Source organism: Patiria miniata, unplaced genomic scaffold, assembly GCF_015706575.1.
Source record: "Patiria miniata isolate m_02_andy unplaced genomic scaffold, ASM1570657v1 HiC_scaffold_29, whole genome shotgun sequence".
In the NCBI taxonomy this organism is placed as follows: domain Eukaryota; kingdom Metazoa; phylum Echinodermata; class Asteroidea; order Valvatida; family Asterinidae; genus Patiria; species Patiria miniata.
Window position 1 is genome coordinate 26245672 of NW_024037068.1, and position 19493 is coordinate 26265164.

General features: G+C 39.4%; 1 protein-coding gene across 3 annotated transcripts in view; it reads right to left on the reverse strand.

The window, feature by feature from the left end:
* Positions 1 to 19493, reverse strand: part of LOC119735618 (brother of CDO-like) — a 106509-nt gene that overhangs the window by 46065 nt on the left and 40951 nt on the right. The window contains exon 3 of one of the 3 annotated variants that reach the window (XM_038209400.1): positions 16002 to 16057. The gene's annotated coding sequence lies outside the window, so the exon portion shown is untranslated. Of the gene's footprint in view, positions 1 to 9541; positions 9715 to 10758; positions 11029 to 16001; positions 16058 to 19493 lie in introns of those variants that run through there. The other 2 variants (XM_038209398.1, XM_038209397.1) reach the window with 2 other exon arrangements.

A 19493-nucleotide genomic window follows, 5' to 3' on the forward strand; every position in this document is an offset into this window, starting at 1 on the left:
TAAATTTTCCCCCGATGTGAAACCCAGCCTGTGCAGGAGGCTTAAGAGCGGTTTCACATGCATCCAGACCACTTCTGAGAAAAGCAACGGAACAACAAAATTGAAAATGACAAAACCGGCTTGTGCTTAAGAGTGTTTCTTTCTTGAACCGCTAGGCAAGTACAGTAACTTTTGAGGTCAGAGTCAAGATGAAGGTTCAGAGGGGGTAAGACAATCTGATGGGGTCAGCAGGCCGAAGGGGACAGGTCTGCTCTGATTGGCAGGCTGATAATTGGAATCTACCATTGGGTACGCAGGGGTGAAGTCTTGTGGTTAAATACTCAAATAGATTAGCTTTCTTTGTATGTGTAGGAGTTGATGATGTTGGGCATTGGAGGGAATTTTTTTTTTCAACCCAAACATGGCAATCAGAAAAGACATCTGGCCAATTTTAATTTTCAATTTCAACACTTACAGGTGTACATGTAGACACAGTCAATCTAAACAGGCCACTAAACACAATTATTTAACCCAAACTTTCCCAACTCCATCAAAATCCATCCCCCATTATTTGGGGGTAGGGGGGTGTAGGCAAGCCATGAGTACCAAGTCCATCAAAATCCAGATAGCTGTGGTGGGTTTGTGGTGGATTTCAGCGGATTTGGTCATGTTCTTCGTAAAACTCAGTAGGGAGTAGGGTTAATATTTGCTTCAAAGATAGTCAGATGGCTATTCAAGATGTGAGCTACAACATCATCAGTTGTCTGTTAGTAAATTTACACAACTGTTCCAATTAGTGTTTGAACCAACAAGGATGTTAAATCCAGCCATGAAATATGGGATTACCTTGGTAACGCTATTTCTTTTTCAGTGACTCACACCAGCACCCCGTGGGATATTTACCACATAATGTACCCGTACTTCAGCTCGGTTAAGTTGGCCAACCTATTACTGTTCTCAAGTATTTAAGTGGTACCAGCACACCAGGTACATGTACCGGTATGAGCAGCAACTCTGCTGTTATATTTTGGCCGGATGTAACCAAATCACCATGGAATACGTTTGGAATTGCGCAAGTCAGAGATCAAAATAAAGGGCACCGAAAGGAAAAACAAGGGACCCTGCAAAACAAACAGGACTCTTTAAGACAAAAGAGAAATGTCCTGGCATCACAGGCTAAGCACATGTGTTGACTCCATGGGTGACTGTTGCTAATGAAGTCCCATATTGGCATCAAGGACTAGGGAATGAAGGAGAGGGGCGGCAAGATGTAAAAGTGGGTACTGCTAGGGGGGTTAGAATGTACCCCTAGGGGGTTAGAGTGTACCCCTAGGGGGTTTGGATGTACCCCAAGGAGTAGCCTTGGGGACTTGTAACCTGCAGGGTTATAGAATGAAAGATGTTTTGGGACAGATTTGGGTTAAAAAGCTTAGTGAGTGCAAAAGTTGACGTCAGGTTTTGGCATAAATTTAAATGTATTTCTTCATTTATCACAATTAAAAACAATGTTACTGCAACAGTGCAAATAGTTACAAATTCAGAGTCGTACTTTGGGAACAATTTATGAAGAGATATTGAGAGCTTAGAGGAGACAAAATGTCAAAGTAAATTGGAATAAACATTTCTAAAAGAAAGCACTATTTAACTTTTAAGATAAATGTAAATCAAAATTGCAGGCAAACGCTGACAACAGATGACAGACCAACCGATGGCTAATAGTTACTGCTTGAATCAAGACTACAGTAAGAAATGGTCATTGGGTTGTGCTTGAATTAAGACCACACTCATTATTCCATGCAAAGAGAAAACACTCATCAATCATACAACATGCAATGCAACAAGTTCTCCCCACAAACAAACTGTTATTCATCCCCATTAGTTCTGCTTCACTGGTCCCAAGGACAATCTTCCAATGATATGGGCATGAATAGGCCTCCTTGGCTGGTAGTCCGTGAAGAAGCCATTTGGCATTTTTGCTCTTATTAGAACTGTACAAAGCAAATTGCTTAGCTGGTATGTGTGCCTTTCAAATCAAAATTGCTGCAACGAGTTTCATTGATTTGTTGCTGCAGATATTGACAGTTGTTGACAGGGGACAAGGTAAAATTGATGGAGAGTTTTTCAGTATGATTTTACTACATGTACGGGGTAGGTTGGCATTTGGGCTTATTGTTACTTGCTCTGGTGTAACTATACAACTATTAGTGGACACACGTACGTGTACATTGCATTCGTCTTCACTTGAAAGAATAAACACTAAAATAACACAAGGCAAGCCCAGTAAAGCTGGTCCAAGACCCCACAAAATTCTATTCAATTGATTCATCAGAAGACTTTCCATGCATCTGTGTGCACAATGGGCCAGATTTAGCCCATTTGTTGATGTTACTGGGTGATCCTATACAATAGCACTGCCCGGCCTGCTAGCGTCAGTGAGTCAGTGAAGTACAAAGAGTATGAACTCTGGGACCAGAAAATACAAATCAATCAATTATCTCAGTTTCTTGCAGGTGTCATACTGTTTCACCATAGGCAAACATTTCACATCATACCTGTTCATAATTTATTTATCCATCAACATGTCTCCAAACTGCAACACAAATTGTTTTTTTGGAACACGCAAGCCACTACACACAAACAACCCAACCTTAGCATGTTTTCCTGCCACCCAATAAATGAGACCACAGCCCAGCAAATTATGAGTGTTAACTCTTGAGAATGTGAATGTGAGAATAGTCTAACTATTGCCCTGGGGCTGTGCAGGTGAAGTGAATTATATTTGTTTGAGGTGAGAGTTTTTCTCATTCCTGCACCTGTCAAGGTGCATAGATTGCTTGAGATGACAGACCCCACTAACTATTTAATCTTTTGCTGAACCCAAGCAAGGGTCAGAATTGGAAGTAGAATCAGATTCATTGCGATGGAACAAAAATGCGACATTTCTGTTACAGTTTTCAGGAATCACAATTGTGGCAAAAAAATCTGAAAATTGGGCGTGTCAAAATCCAGTCTTTTAGGAAAAGTAAGAGGTGGCAAATTATTAGACTCTAATGACTAAAAATGTTAAGAAAGTTAGACAAATGTGTAGAAAATACAATATCCATTTCATAGCTGTTTATAAATAGCATACCATTCATTAGTTTTAAATAATTTGTACAATGCACAAAAGAAAACATTTTCCGGCAAAATCATGGAGCGCTGCTTTTGCTAACCAGAAGAAAAAAAAAGAAGGGGTAACCACCCAAAATTCCATATTTGATACATGCTACAATCGACTGGTACTCCGCTGAGTTGCTAAGCAATACTATTGTGCTTAGCGGATCCCTGAAACTGGACTGACAAGAGTATTGAATTGAGTAATTGGCAGATCACTGTTCATTGGATGTCCTCCAAAGCACAGCAAGTTGCAAAGCAGAAAACTGGACAACAAAGGAATGACTAACCACAGCACATAAAACTGGACATAAAATAGGAAATCAGACACTTAAAAAGATAATTCAAGGCCAGACAAAATGAGCAGAGGAATGTTATAAAAGTATGCACTGCTTGCTCTGCACATCTATCTACATGTACATCTACAAGGTACAGGCATGCAACTGGGAATTTAGAGAAAACGAGGAAATTGCAAACCACACAAGACTTTGTACAGTGTTTTTCAATTTGTAATGGCATTCATGAGAAGTAAAAAACGAGGAAATCAGTGGCTCCGAAGAAAAGTTGCAGGTCTGAAGGTATACTTGTAAAAGTACTTATACACTGTATAGACTAAACCAGCGAGCAAAATTGGAAGCCATGTTTGTGATGGAACTAGGCTAACGCGCCTCGGTGCCTAAGCACTTACATAACATGTACATGTACATGTAACGCTCTTTTGACAAAGGTTTACCAAAATGCACGCACGCCCTGACTTCAAAAGTGCTTGATACAGTTGCATGAGTGTATAGTTCCACCACAAAAATGACAGCTAGTTGTTTTTGCCAAGTTAGTCTATATATTTCAAGCAGACATACTTCTTTAATTAGCCTGTTTGATGCATGCAGGTTATCACAATAAAATATTTGTCAACTCAAAACTAAGTATGGGCTTCTCGCACAAACTACCGGTACAGACCCTGTTGTGACAACCGAAAGTGACAACTTTCAGTGCCTCACTTTCTTGACCTATCAGTGCCTCACTTTTCTATCACCTATTCAGTTTTACAAACCATCCCGGGGAAGTGTCAAAAACACTGAACAAATCAAGTTGGAACTTTCACCCTTTAATTTGTATGCATGCAATGCAAGTGAATTTCTGGGGGGAAATATTTAAAGATCGAGCACAGAACCCATAGAAATTGAATTACAATTTCTATCGATTAACCAGAATGCACAATATCAAGAGAATTTTCAGGATTCCTACAAACTGTACTTCTGACCTCTTAAGCCCTGTACACTGGACTCTTTTGGTAAAGCTTACAGCGATGATGGGTACTTTTCCCATTGTAAGTCCAGTGCAGACAGCCTGAGACATTTTCCTCTAAGTTGGTTTCCTGAGTCCAGAACTACTGGCCAACTGCTGCCCAGGAAAACTGACCAGGTAACTTTTTCCTAAAATGATAAATCCAGTGCAGCAGTGCGAGTTGGTAAGCGGCTCAGGAAAGCGTACATCCGGCCCGAGCGCGAGGTCATGCTACACAGAGACACCTCGCATACGCTGCATTGTTTCATCACGGCGCTGGGCATAGGCCTGTGTGGTAAGTTTCCAGTGCGTTGTTCCTCTTTTGGTCGCAATCATGGCAGATATTATTATTGATAGTCGGAAGTTTGACTGGTGCTACCAGTGTATCATTCCCAGATGATAATGAAGGACGTCAATGTCGGGTCAATGTAGAAAGGTCACGCAAAGCGCCCTCATGAGTCATTATACTGACAGCTCGGTTACTTCTACCGTACCACGGTCTCGGTAAAAATGTTCCTATGTTGAAAGTCCAAGTGCGGACAGTGGTCACATTTGACTATTTTTTATTTCACCATCGTCTCGGTAAAACCTTCCCAAAAAAAGGTCCAGTGCAGACAAGGCTTTAGTACAAAAACTGGCAACAACAAGGAAAAACAACATCAAACAGAAAGATTGGCAGATTCCTATGCAAGTACCAATTAATACATTTACATTCCAAATTAAATCCTAGATTCAGAAAAAGGCATGGAAGGCATTTCAAACTGTTTTTAAAAAAGCCAAAAACAGACCTTCATTGCTCAAACATCATGCTGGGCTCACTTTTTAAGAAAACACAAAAAAAGGTCGGTGAGAAAAAGGCAGAAAAGTAGCCAGCTGCTGGGAAGTTTTGACACAATCAGACATCAAGGATATCAGGACAATCAAACACTCAGCAAGACTAAGGAGACTTAGTGCAGCAAGGACATGGTTTCAGCTACACAACAATTCCAAATATCTAGGAACACATCGGTAAAGAGACTCTACTAGACAATGAGAGGTGGATAGTAAATGATGTCTGTAACCAACACTGAATGAGGTGGATTAAAAGCTGTCAACCGTTCTTTAAAAAGATGTTATTTAGATAGTCAGAAGAGAGAATAATAAACAGCAATGACGGATTCAGTTTGATATGGTTAAAACACAAAAACTTCCCCTCAACTATAGACACAAAATCTCTCTCTTACTAAAAATATACAACTTTTAAAAAAACTTCAAGTCGTCAAAATCAGTTATGGAAAATTGTACTGAAAAGATTACAGCTCTTCTCTAAATTCCAAGACACTTAAATTGACTGACATGCGCTAAATTCTATAACGTTTTCCACAGCGATCAAAACAACTTTTTGCTGTCAAGAGAAAATTTTCAACTTCCAAAGTTTCCCAAGAATCAGTTTCATTCAACTGGAGTTGATTTACAACTGAAACTTCACTTGTAATTAAGTTAGTTTTTCAAAGTCAATGGTTTTACTTGTTCTTAGTTTCTGATCCACGGACAGTTCCATTATTCCATCAATTATCAATTCTCAAGCCCAAGCATTCTTAAGTTCTTGCAAGATTGATTTATTATCACCTTGAACCAATAATTTTCCAATTACTTCACCTTTCTAAGTTCTCACAAGTATATGTATGACTCATACGTAAGTGGAAGACTTTGTGCTACAACCTACATGTAGATGTTCAATAGAGGTGCTGACAAAAAGAAAATTGTTAGTTGTTTGGAAATATTAGTTAAACACTATTTCGTAAACAAACATTGAATCATTGTAGTTCTTTGACAATTCTTCAACAGATTAAATGATCTTTACCTTTCCACAACAAATGAACTTACAAACAACTTCCGAAAGTCTGATTTTGCGCGCTGTCCTAATTTACTCAATTTCCTAGAAAAAGTTGTAACATCATTAAGCCCACAAACTGGCGACAGATGCCAAATAAATGTGCTCTGTTCCCTTCACATGGTAACTTTCTATGGTATCTTAAATACCTTCTTAAGCACAAGAAAAAGCTTGATCCGTGTTCATGGTTTCTCTTAAATAGTAAATTGCCAAATGCCTCTCAAAAGGAAAAGGTTTTGGAAGCGGAGATGGCAGACTAGTGGAATGTAATTGATACCTTAACAAGGACATCGTGTCATTGTTGACTTGGTTTGTGGGGAAAACAACAAAAGTGAGCGGTCCGACTCTGGATGATGAGTGAGAAGCCAAGGAAGAAAATTGAATAAAGATGGCTTCAAGTCAACAAATCAAGAGATTGCTTCCTTTGGCTTTCAATAGAGAAAGAAAATGGATCAGTATTCCACTTCTTTTTTTGCCCAAAGTTTTTAGATACTTTTTTTTCTTAATTTGAAAGGGGGGTTTGAGGAAAAATAACTCATTGTGAATTGAGGTCTTCTATTGGTGACAAAATTGGTGGACTAAGCTTTAAAAACCAAACTCTTGAAAAGTTGAATAAAGACTCATAAACAAACCAGTTTAGACTCAAGACTCCGACTCATGCAAAGTGACTGAACCACTCGACTTCAACCACATACATGTAACTCATGACTTAGGCCCACAAATAAAATAGTTCTACTTCCGATTACATACCTTTCAGAAATAGAGTCGGTAGGTCGGAATTTTTTTTTTTTGCCAATTTTTTGCCAATCATACATGTATGTGAATTTCAGCCTGGAGTAAGTCCATTGCACAACGAAAGCTATACAAAAAATGGCCACAAAAAAGTGATTAAAGCTTACCTTAATTATTGTTAAAGTATTTACGGTCGATACTTCTTAAAAATAATGGAAAAGTCAGGTCGTGCACACCATATGCACAATGCTAGTCAAGACGGGAAACTGGCCAATACTGTCCGTACATCGCGCAGTAAAAGCCTGCATTATGCACTGTGTGTGGCGAGCGACAAACCTCGTTTTACGGTAGGAAATTTCGGGGAAACACGCTGCTTCATATCACTCCAAATACGAGTAGTACAACCTCGAAATAAATACATACAGAGACAAGAGAGATCAAGTTCTGTGAATCAACTTGCAAAAATGTTCTTTCTCAATTGGTGTTTTTTTTGGCATTTTTACCATGTTTAATCTGACCGTAATCCGATGGCCATTCATGCATAGACTGGTTACCGCATTTCCATCATGCCTTCTTTGGCCCTTGTGTGGTGCGGCGGGAACCAGTCATCGCTGCATTGAGCTTATGCACGTGTTTTGATATTGTCGCCGCGACATCGAATTGCCAACTAGTTATCGCGAAGTGAACTTGGTAAAACATGTAACAACGGAGGTTTCTTCTCCAAAACTTGCGAATGTAAGTACGCAAACAAATTAATAAAAGCATTTTTGACGCAAAATTGTTGTTGAGATGTGTTTTGTGATGACAGAAAAGACAGTAAGTTTTTTTTTCACATTTATTTATTTATTTATTAATTCTTTTTTTGGACTTGCCTCGATAAATTTTTTAGGGTCACAGCCTAAAAATAAGGTCGGTTGGGTAACCGGAAGCAGAACTATTATTTTTTTTGGCCTTACAGGTATACCCAAACCAAGTGACTCAAGATTCCAACTCACAATCACTCACCTAAGAATTTAACTCACATCAACTGACTCAAGTCAAGACTCTGACTCACCAAGAATTTGATTTCTTTCAACTAACTCAAGACTGGAACTACACCCACAGAATATGTGTAACTCAAGGACTCTATAACTCCAGCCATACATAAGAGTTCAAAAGCATGACTTGGGACTAAGACTCAAAGCTACTCAAAAATAACATGAGGTACTAACAGCATACAGATGGACCAAAGAGGTACGTAGTCACACCTATAGTGATTCTGAGTCTCCAAGGTTAAGTCATTCATGCTGGTCTCACGGGATGTCCCTGATGAGTAGAAGGGAAAACAGTGGGAATCCCGAGGGATTGGGATGGGAAAATATTGGCCCAGGATTCCATTCATGTCCAACATGGTCATCAGGACAGGATAATATTGGCCCAAGCTTTGCATTGACGTCTACTACTGCATGTATGGTGAAAGAATGGGTGAGATGATATAAAATGGCTGAGAGGAACATGGGTAATGATTCCTGTGCAGGCTGATGTTATTTACTCTTGGGTTAAATTAAGGTAGCTGAGGTTGCTTAGAAGCAGGTGTGGTACTACTAGGGATCTGGGGAGAATACAGTGTTGGTGTGTCAAAGACATTTCCTAAGAATGCTGATCAAATGTCGCCAGTAGTTAGTCAAAAACTCAAAATGATCCTTCACTTCTGAGACTCGGGTTTGTCAATAATAGAAACCACCCTTTCTATTTCTGAGCTCCTCCCCCAGATTGGAAGTAGCCTGTGTTCTTGGTCTTTAGTATAGGAATGTGACAGACATTTCCTGAGGATGCTGAGTGACTGATCAATGCAAAATTTTCCGAATACGAGTCCCAATTTCAAATGTTTCTGATAAATGGGTTCTCAGGCCTCACTTTAATACTATAATAGAAACCATCCCTAATTTTTTTTTTTTTTTTACTGTTAACTGCCCCTAAAAATGTGACAGACAGCCCCCACCCATTGATTAGATACTATTATATAAAAATTAACGGAGAAAATCCTGAAAGACGCAAGGAATTGGTAGGCTTATTGAATAATATAAAAGTCATGGATACGCTAAATGCAGCAACTACATTGTACACATGTTGTCCCATGCTTGAGAAAACTACCAAGATAACTTTACTGCCATGTGCATGCGAAAACATACAATTGAGAGTTGTGGCACTAAACAAAGCATGATAACATGAGATATAAATAAACAACATGCCAGTCTTGCACTACCGGTAGTTCTGTGCCACATGCAAAATGTGCACGCTCTATACACACATGTACATGTACATGTATTAAAAGCATTAGAATACATGTCAACATCATGTACATGTAATGTACATGTACATGTACATGCATGGTCTGTACTGTACACATACGACCCATGCACAGCCAGAATTTACTTGCTACAGCAGGTACATGGTACTGTCACCAAGGCTCATCACAACCACACCAACCAATCCACATAGTTACTAACCCCTACATTGTTTGTAAACATCCAAACTCACCTAACATGTCTTGAGATAAATCCTGCAGTAAAGTCACAGTTACAGTCCGTAAACACCTACCTGGTACTGATCTACAATCAGACTAATAACCCTAGAAGTCTAGGCCGACTTGGCCATTCCTACGCATGTCTAGTGGGCAGGCATGCAGACTTTACAGTACAGCAGCCAAGTTTCTGGCAGTAACTCAATAATGGCTGAGGGACTTATGTACAGTTACAAGCCTAATTCACAAGGCCAGGCTAGGCCAGTCCCCAGCTGTTCAGTGTGCTGGAGTTGACATACTGGAGGTGATCTACCACTGTGTGGCTCAGGCTATGGAGTATTCAGTAAGGGCCTTTGGTATGAACTCTGGAAATAAGCTGCTAACTGGCCTTCTGAAGTTATCCTAGACAATGCCTTGGGGAAATTGGTGTTGATAAGTTGTTTTAGACTAGAGTTTATAAACTTGAACTTATGTTGTCTTTGTGAGACATCTGTGGTAATTGGCAAAAAAACAAACCTGCAATGGTGGAGATACCAGTACCGACTACCGGGTAGTTCTCATGTTGCAGACATCCATGTGTGATGATAGTACAGGTATAATACCAATACCAATACCATGCCATGTACATGTATGCTCTATAAAGTACATGTATATGAACAGAACTTGAACTGTTGTTCAAGTACCTGGTTGTAAAATTACAATTTAAGAACTGAATGATGTTGTACACAACTTAGATTGTCCATGTTCTTATCAGTCTGAAGATTTCTCATAACACTGTGAGATTGTATGGGAGGAAATGCTTGAAAAGATCATTTACATTTCTGTCTAATGAGACCTCTCTGTACTACACAAAGCAAACATGGAAAGTTGTTGGTTGTTTTTGTGATTTTCTTTTCACATCCAGAAATTGGAAATTGATGTTACTGGACAAGACTGAATAAATTTGACTTCAACTTCGCAAGCAAACTGCAAAATACTTGACTATTTGAATTATGGAGCCAATAAACTTGCTCACGCAGCATCTGAACCCAAGATGTTCTTTATCAAACCATCTCTTTCCAACTTCCAAGAAAGACAAATCTGTCTTTGAATCAGAAAACCTCTTTGGGGGTTTGGGAAATAAGCCAGCTCTTGACAAAACAAATCTCACAGTGCAGACATTGTAGACTAAGATCCTAGAAGTGACTTTGACTTTGAGAGAGAAAGAGAGAGAATGGATACACTGGATACTTACACTGTTCCTTGGGGTCTGTCTGTCTTGCCTTGCCTTGCCTCTATCAATCTAAGAAGGTATGAAGATGATGCGTTGCAGACTCTTACACTTACAGGTCACTTCAGTTCACTGACACCACATCAAGAACGCAATACTTTCAGAAGACTGTTTTTCCTCTCCAAATGATTCTGAATTTTATTTCTTGACTCTGGAGCAATCCTAAATGATTCTACAGAGATGCTGTAAGTCCACTGTGGAAGACAAGTTCAACAACGGTCTTGACCTTGAGTTGAAAGGATGTCTTTAGTTTTCAAGGTTCAATGTACACATATACATGTAACACCTTTGATCTCTGCTGCTAGTACCGGTATTATGAAGCAAATCAAAATGTCCACGGTACAGTAAGAGGGAAACTTCAATGTTCAGTGATTTCAGTGAATGAGATTCAAGTCAAATCTAGACTAGTACTGGTGTTCAGTAGTCTCTTGTCCAGCACCAGATATTTCTGAAGTTCACTACTGCTTGAAGATAAAGATGGAATGAACTGATGACTACATTGCAATCCACAGTGTTGAAGATGATAACAACTTAGTGACCAGCTAGAGCACGATATCTTCAATTGTTACAACATCTTGCCCAAAATCAAGCTCAACTTATTCGTTTTCTTTTGCAAAGTTTGCAAAACAGGCTGCTGCCAAATTCTTCCAATCGCAGATAAAAGTTTCTTCACAGCAGCAAAATCACATTTAAGAAGTTCTCATTCAGAAAATTTGATCAGATCCAGTAACAGTCAAATTACATGTAGGTGCAGAAGTAAAACGTTAAATACATCTGCGCAACAATGTGTCCAGAGCAATTACTCAGTGAGCAAAAAGCTCAGTCGGGAAGTCAATCCTGTCCATTCACAGCAGAACCTGGATCCTAAAATCTTAATTTCTAAAACAAGCTCCTCCCATTGCCACACCTGCTGAACATTAGCAGAAAACTGCAGGCCTGCTGTCCTTATCAAGGTCAAGACTTTACAAAGCCTAGAACACCAAACCAGCACACTGAAAGCAGTGATCAGGCTTCAAGATTCTGCCTTCTCAGAGTTTTTTTTCTGCAAGCTGAGCTGGTGACTAACTTGTCATTGGTTCATAGTGTGGAGCTATCACATCATCATCTGTCACTCACTTGGTTTGTTGAATACCTGGAGAAGTTGACACCACACATCTATTGGCCCTTGCCTCAGCTAAACAAACATTGAGTGATAGTGATAACTCATTGGTAAAACTGAATGGCACTTTACACACATGTACCGGTACCATAGAGTATACACCAATGATGTCTAATAATGCAACTTGTACACAGCTGTATGCCAACGCTCAGTCAGTGTCAACTCACCCAACCTCCTCCCCTCACCTCAACCCCTGTGGTAGTAAGCATCCCATTGGCTGCAAGGCTAACTGTCTAGCCCAGCCAGCCAATCAGCAGCCTTGCTATAGACACCTTAGACTGCCCCCTGAGGGGTTGGCCTAATCTAATGCCTGTAACATATGTATCTAATTTGTGGCATGGAGCCAGTTTCAACAGCATTGCATATTTTGTTCCTTCCTGAGCATGCTGGAATTGAGACTAGTTACTGATAGTAGGTGAGAACAGAGATGAGACTGGAGAATGAAACTAGCTTATTGTTATGAGATATAAAAACATGACACGTTTAATTGGTCTGTTTAAGTGATGAGATTTTTGTTATCTAAAGGTTCAAAAATATTAACCTACATGTACATGTACATGTATGTATGTACGTGACATTAGGAATAAAGTTAGCTGTCTTTAGTTTTGAAATGTTGGCTACCATGAGTCATTCTTCAAAATATGACAAGTCCCACGTCAGAATCCAACTTGTGAAGAGACTCTTAAATGATGGAATAGTTAGTTTTATTGCCATCCCCAGCATTACCACAGTCAACCCAGAATGCTGACCTCAAAAATTCACATGGAAACAATCAACAACCTTCAGGAAAAAAATATCAGCATAAATTTTTATGTTAATTTTCTGAGTAGGCTGGGTTTCCATTCCACAACTCCTGAGGGTTTTGACCTAATTCTTGCCGTTAATTCCCAAATGTCATGGCTTATGAGGACCTGACATAGTGCAATCACACAGGGATGGGGGACCAGGAATCTTGCCTTGGCAAGGATGTTATTAAGGACATGAGGTACAATTAGAGTTTCTCATCTTAAAGAGATGTTCTATACAAGTTGGTGAAGAAATGTAAACGTGTTGACACTATTGCTGGCCAAAGTAAGGCATGATATTTGCAATGATACAAAAAATACATGTGACTACGGCTAACCCCCACAAAAAAATTTCCTTTAACCAAAACTCCATCGGCCATACTACTAGGAGACAGGAAGAGTTTAGGCCTATGTCAGAGCTATCAGGCAAAAACACAAGGTATCATCAACCAAATGATCTCACCATATCATTGGTCACACCATGAAGTAAACTAACATATTGTGGATAGTTGCTGCACCACAAAGTGACATATCATGTGCACAAAGTCCATAGACAATCCGTCACTTCACAGTGTGACAAAATGTATTCATCAAGTAATGATGCACCCAACGATATGAAAGTGCGGTTTTCTGACTGCCAGTGTTTGCTCACACACTACACAGGAACAGTTAACTCACCAAAAAAAGTACATCACAGAATTTTTGACTGCCACATACAGTATGTAAAACCAATTACTGTATGCCAATAGAGGGCAGCATTTGCCCCACAAACTACATCCCCAAAGAGTCAAGCCACATCATACAGTCTCCTCTCATATAACCTGTCTATAAATGCCAACATGAAATGGAAACAAAATAAAAAACTAATAAAGACAAAGTGGAATGGGCCGACAAAGTATTGCAAACATGCAACCTGAATAAAACTCACATCACAGGTATTTATTTGTTTGTTATTTACCCCTCCACACCTGTGTTCACAGGCCAATGTCCTAGGTCTCCATGTCCTATCTTTCAACTGACGCCGCCGTCACTATTTTTTTCCTTTTATTAGTCACTAGAGATTTCATCCAGTCCTCCAAACGATTGCCAAGTTCAGCACTCTCGGTCATTTATCTTTCCCGTCCAGAGTGATTTATTTCCCATCCACTTCGCCAAGGGTAATTATTTCAAACTTTTCTTTCGGTCAGGGAGTAGCTTTTGCTTCTCTGGGTGCTTCAGAAGTTTGTTTTACTCAGTCTGGAAATGTCAAAGTTTTATCGATTTGTTTGCCGTCATTAATACCAAGTTGCCGGCTTTTTATGACTGTGCGCTGAATTCCTTTCAGTAAGGTCATTTTCATGGAGCTAGGCTTTTAGCTTTCTTAGTCTCTCTATCAAGTCAACAGACAGTCACACACGTGTGCTTAACAGTGACACACACTTGGGCTCAGGTTGAACTTTAACTTACATGAATTTCAAATTCTCATCCAACTGTATTGTACTTAAATTTCCGAAATTCCAGGCGAACTATTCACAACTTCTCCAAAATCTTTTTAGTGTTTAAATAAGAATATAAAGAGGTTGAAAAATGGTCAATTGAAAAAGGCAGATGTGTGCACAAGTAAAAGGAAGTTATCTCATGTTCAATGGGCATACGGTACATCACTTACTGATGTTTTAAGTACAACCTCCTGATGATGGGAAAAAATGTCTTAAGAAGTCGATTTTACACCCCATTCACAGATAAAATAAAGAAAGGATTTTGTTGAGTTTCTGGCAGCCAAAAGATAGAGAGATAAATCTGTGCATTGTCTGTACACTGACTGTCCAGTTTACTGTCGCTTCAAGTCTTTGCAATGAAGTTAGTCATCCGTGCTCCTGACTTACAATACTCTTTATCCCTTTGACAAGCGCGGGAGCAAGACTTTCTTAAGTGCAGGATCAGGGAGGTAAGTTTCTGGAGCATGCAGCAGTGTGGATCTTTCAGGGTTCCTTGTCCATGTTAATTATTTTTATATCACTGCCACTTACCTAAGGAATTAACGGTCTGGTGATTTTTTGCAATTCATGGTTGGGAAATGGTTAGGAGCTAGAGCTTAGATCATTTATATGGGAGGATATTTGAAGGAACTGGTCGACGTGAAGGATGGTGGGGGGGGGGGGGAAGAGAAATGAAGCAGAGGAGAACTGAGTTGAATGGCCGTACGGTGAACTAGGATTGTCATAAACTTTGAAGAAGACGTTTCATGACATGCTCTGACATCATAACAAAAAAAGAAAATTAAATTGCTTCTTGATTTCAGTCACAAATTCCAATGCTTTTCACATTATAAGCCAACCAAGACCACGCAGCAAATGAAATCATTCACAGCAAACTCCATTCGTTTGCACTACACTTTCTGGTTCTAAATGACGTCACACTTTGGTACTCTATAGTTAGCCATATAACATTGGTTCAGAATGCCACCTGTTAAGGAAAGCTACTGTATAGACCCTTTGCATTTGGCAGCCATCTTTGAGGTTCTTTGGTCATTTCAATTAAGTAGCAACGCACAAGAGGTCTACTCATGAATGCATCCATGTGAAACACACAAATGCACAGGTCCCAAAGATGGCTGCAATGCAAAGAAAGATTTGTATATGCACCTTTTTCATTAAAGATGTTTTATTCCCGACTTTCATCCCAACAATTGTATTCCTTTTCTAAATTGTTATTTTTGTGGAAATACAAAAGTTATTCACTTTTGAACGAGGCAACGACCTAAACAAAATGTGTTTAGCTACCGGTATGTTTAGTTATTGAATTATTACTTTACTATTTCTTATTATTGGCTGCCAGACAATAATTCTGTTCCCACCGGGTAGGCTGGTTCCCACCCATGGGCGTAGCTTACCCCCCCCCCCCCCCCCCCCCGGACAAGTAACAACTAAAAACAAAAAAAAGGAGGGGAAAAAAGGGGGGGGGGGAAGAGGCGCGAAATCATATTGTTGTTAATTTAATGGGTTGGGGGGGGGGGGCAAATGTCCCTGCCCACCCTCGAAAAAAATGACAAATCTGGAAAATGCTGGAAATTATAGGGATTTGGGAGAAAAAATGTGCTTTGCAAAAAAAATCCTGGCGACGCCCATGTTCCCGCCTCACAATCAGTATCAGTAATGTAAGAACCAGGAGCTACAGGTAGTCTGTTCACAAACGACGGTAACATTCATTTTGTTTCATAATCGGTGTGCCAATGGGTCAGTGATGAATTCAGAATTCATGTACAAGTACATTGGACCACCCACCTGCCAGATTCAATGTCCATGCACCCCTTACAGCTGAGAAGACACGACTACCTGATCTGTAAAGAGATGAGAGGAGAATACTGAGTACTGAGCATTTCCTGATTCCAGTTTCTCATTTGTGCTTTATGTGTTAGAGTCTTATCTAAAAATAGAGTCCATTAAAGTAAAAACATCTCAAGGAGAAAAAAAGAAAAATGTAGGCCTACATACATTGTACAGCAATACGAACTTCTGGGCAATTCTACTATAGGAGCTTTAGCAAGTGAGGTTTGCAATTTTGGATGTTTTTTGGAAATGCCTTATTTCACAAAGTTGGATTAAATTGGTAAACTGCAATTTGTGTTTCCATTAACAAAAATCATTACATTGTCCAACAAAGTGGAAATACTGTGAACCTGATGACAAAATACAAATGGAAAGACTAACCTCAGTTTTCAAGGCTAGACTACATTGAAGTTACTGTGTGGCATCAACACATTCACAACAAAAATACCTCCATGTCATAAGATTCATATGATTTCCAATAAAAAAAAAACATTGTCATATACTGTGTAATTTCTACTTCTTAACGGCAAAGTCTGCCCTCTCCTGACATTACACAACATCAGTGACTGGTGCTTGATGTATTGACAGATCATAGGCAATTACACCAAACACATATTTCACAGTTTATTTACAAAGTGGTCTAGAAGTCACAACACAGTGGTCACTATCAGATGATGGAAGGTCATCTAGGCAATGGTCCAGAGGGTCAGTGGAAAGTCATGTAGGCATATGCCCAGAGTGTCAGTGGGAAGTCATGTAGGCATTTGCCCAGAGGGTTGGTGGGAAGTCATGTAGGCATATGCCCAGAGGGTCAGTGGGAAGTCATGTACGCATATGCCCAGAGGTCCAGTGGGAATTCAAACCATTTCCAAGGTCTATGTTACTTTTTATGATACAGCTGAAAACCAGTTGTCAAAAACCCACTGAGTTACTTGTACAACCTGATACTGAAAAGAAGACTTACATGTACATCTTAAAAGCAAAATGTTGAAGATTAAAACAATGAAACCAGCTGGACCAAATTTGAGGCCAAAAGTTTTGGGAGCTGCTTTTTTGGCAGAACACGTCAATTGTTGTTGCGACTTTGGTAGCATACCGGTATATGACTTACATCCTAAGAGTAGACAATATGAGGAAACTTTCAAATGCAAGTTTATATTAAGGGCCCATGCAATGTAGTTATCTCCACCAAGGAGATTATGTTTTCATCGTGTTGGTTGGTTGGTTGGTTGGTTGGTGTGTCTGATTACAAGATAACTCAAAATGTTATGGACGGATATGCAGGAAAAAATTCTCTCACCCCACCGAAGGGTTCCACATTGGCAGAAAATGGTGGGCTGGAAATTGTGTAGCCTTGTCCGAGGTTTGCACTCTCGGAGTGCTTTCTAGTTTTCAAATGCAATTCTTGGAAATGTACCTTTGTATCCCACTGAACCCTATTTCCAATTATCGATTTGCCATTTTGAAAGGTATTTGGGTGCATTTTTTGGTTTTTATGCTAATTCAAATTAGTTTTATAGGTGAGATGTCTATGCTTTGGAGATTTGCAATTGTTATGTCAATACATGGCAGTAAGCCAATGAGCAAACTTTTCTCACAAACATTTTCCATCAGCAAATTTTAGGTTTCACAATTTCAACAGAAAAACCCTAAACTGAAGAATGTCTGCCTGAAATGACATCACAGCAACAGCGCCCTCAGTTGTCAGGACAAACCAGGAAATTTGTTATGTTTTTAAGAAGTGCACTTTTCAATAAAATTTAGTTTAACCAAAAAAGGGGTGTCAAATAATTTTCATACATTTAAGAGGAGTAGAAAGTTGCACAACATGTGTTTAAATTGGTGCTGTGTCCTTTTTTGGTAATGCAAATTACCAATAAAAAACCTATTGCCAAACCACCAGAACTTGATTTTGTTGACCTGTGTTTTGTAGTTACTGTATAACCACTTAATTTCAAGGGACCTTTTGTGAGAAAATTTGCTTTGACTTTATACCATTAACAGCACAGAGTTGATGGACACCCCCCCCCCCATGTAATTCAAGTTACCATGGAATTGCCCGTGTGTACTCATTACTCAGCCAATCTCCTCACACAACTCACTATAAAGAAATCCATCATTGCTGAACTTGAAACAGATGGTCTTGATTTGAGTCTGTGCGGGACGTTTTATCCCGATCCATTATCAGCATGTCAATAGTCATCTGTAGCTTACATCAAGAAAAGGCAAATCCTAAACAACCCCAGAGACGACTGGAGGCAAAGGTTAAACCTCACTTCCGATCATTTTTAAAGATAACGCTGCTCCTAGACCCAGGTTATCTTAATGGCAAAGATCTTTTTTTCGGCCAGGAGGGGGGGGGGATGTTTCCATCTGTGACTGTATTGCAAACTTTTTTCCTTGCTCGCTTACCAATAACATTTACCGGTACATGCTGGCTTGTAAGTTGTACATGTATGTTTCTTCCCTTTTTCTCACTTTGTCCCTAGTGTTAATGTACAAGTTTGTATACTGATCTTGCCTGGGATTATTAAAGTACATAGATATATGTCTTTAGATGCATATTTACGTTCTCAGCAGTAAAAATGAAAACCAGTACTTTTATTGACAGACACCACATTTCCCAAACAAACATGTTAATCAATTCTAGTGTGATTTTCCTTACCCTCATAGTCATAGGCTACTGGTACCACCCCCTTCAGTTCATGTACAATGTTCATTTTTGTGTATTTGCACAGATTCAATGGATAAAGACTTACGTGTGTACATGTAAACTTTTGTTAACGATGTCTAGCTTTAGCCAGATTTCATGTAAGTGCACTTCACCTCAAGTGCTGCAGCCCCACTTCCCCAGCCACCATGCCTAGACACCTAGTGATGGACTGGGGGAAACATGATGACCTTACACTTAAAGGGAACACACAACATTTGCTTTTGCTGTAATTTCAGAAATGGATTGATTTGGGGGATAAGTATTTCATAGGAAATATTGTTACACTTACTTGTTTGCATTTTTGCATTCATAAATGCTGGACAAACCAAGATAAACAATAACGTTCCTTTAGTCTGGTTCCCTGACCCCACATAAGATGAAACAAGGCAATTAATAGACATCGGGGAATTGTAAGGTCAGGGAAACAGTCTAGCTGGCTTGTACCCATTCATAGGTGGGTGTGTTATCCATTGCAAACAAAATGTAGAACAACTAAATATGGTAAATTGGGGCCAGTATATGCAAAAAAAACCCAGTTTTTTTCCAACGCTGGTCTATAAACAGCATACCTATGTAAACCTTCAAATATAAATCTGGCAAATTTGCATTTTTCAAAAACTGAATTCCCATCTGATTTCACAGAAGTCAAGTGATCCACATCATCCATCATATTTCTTCCTACAAGATTTTGATTGTTTCAATCTATAGTCAACAAACCAAAAAACCCTTGACCC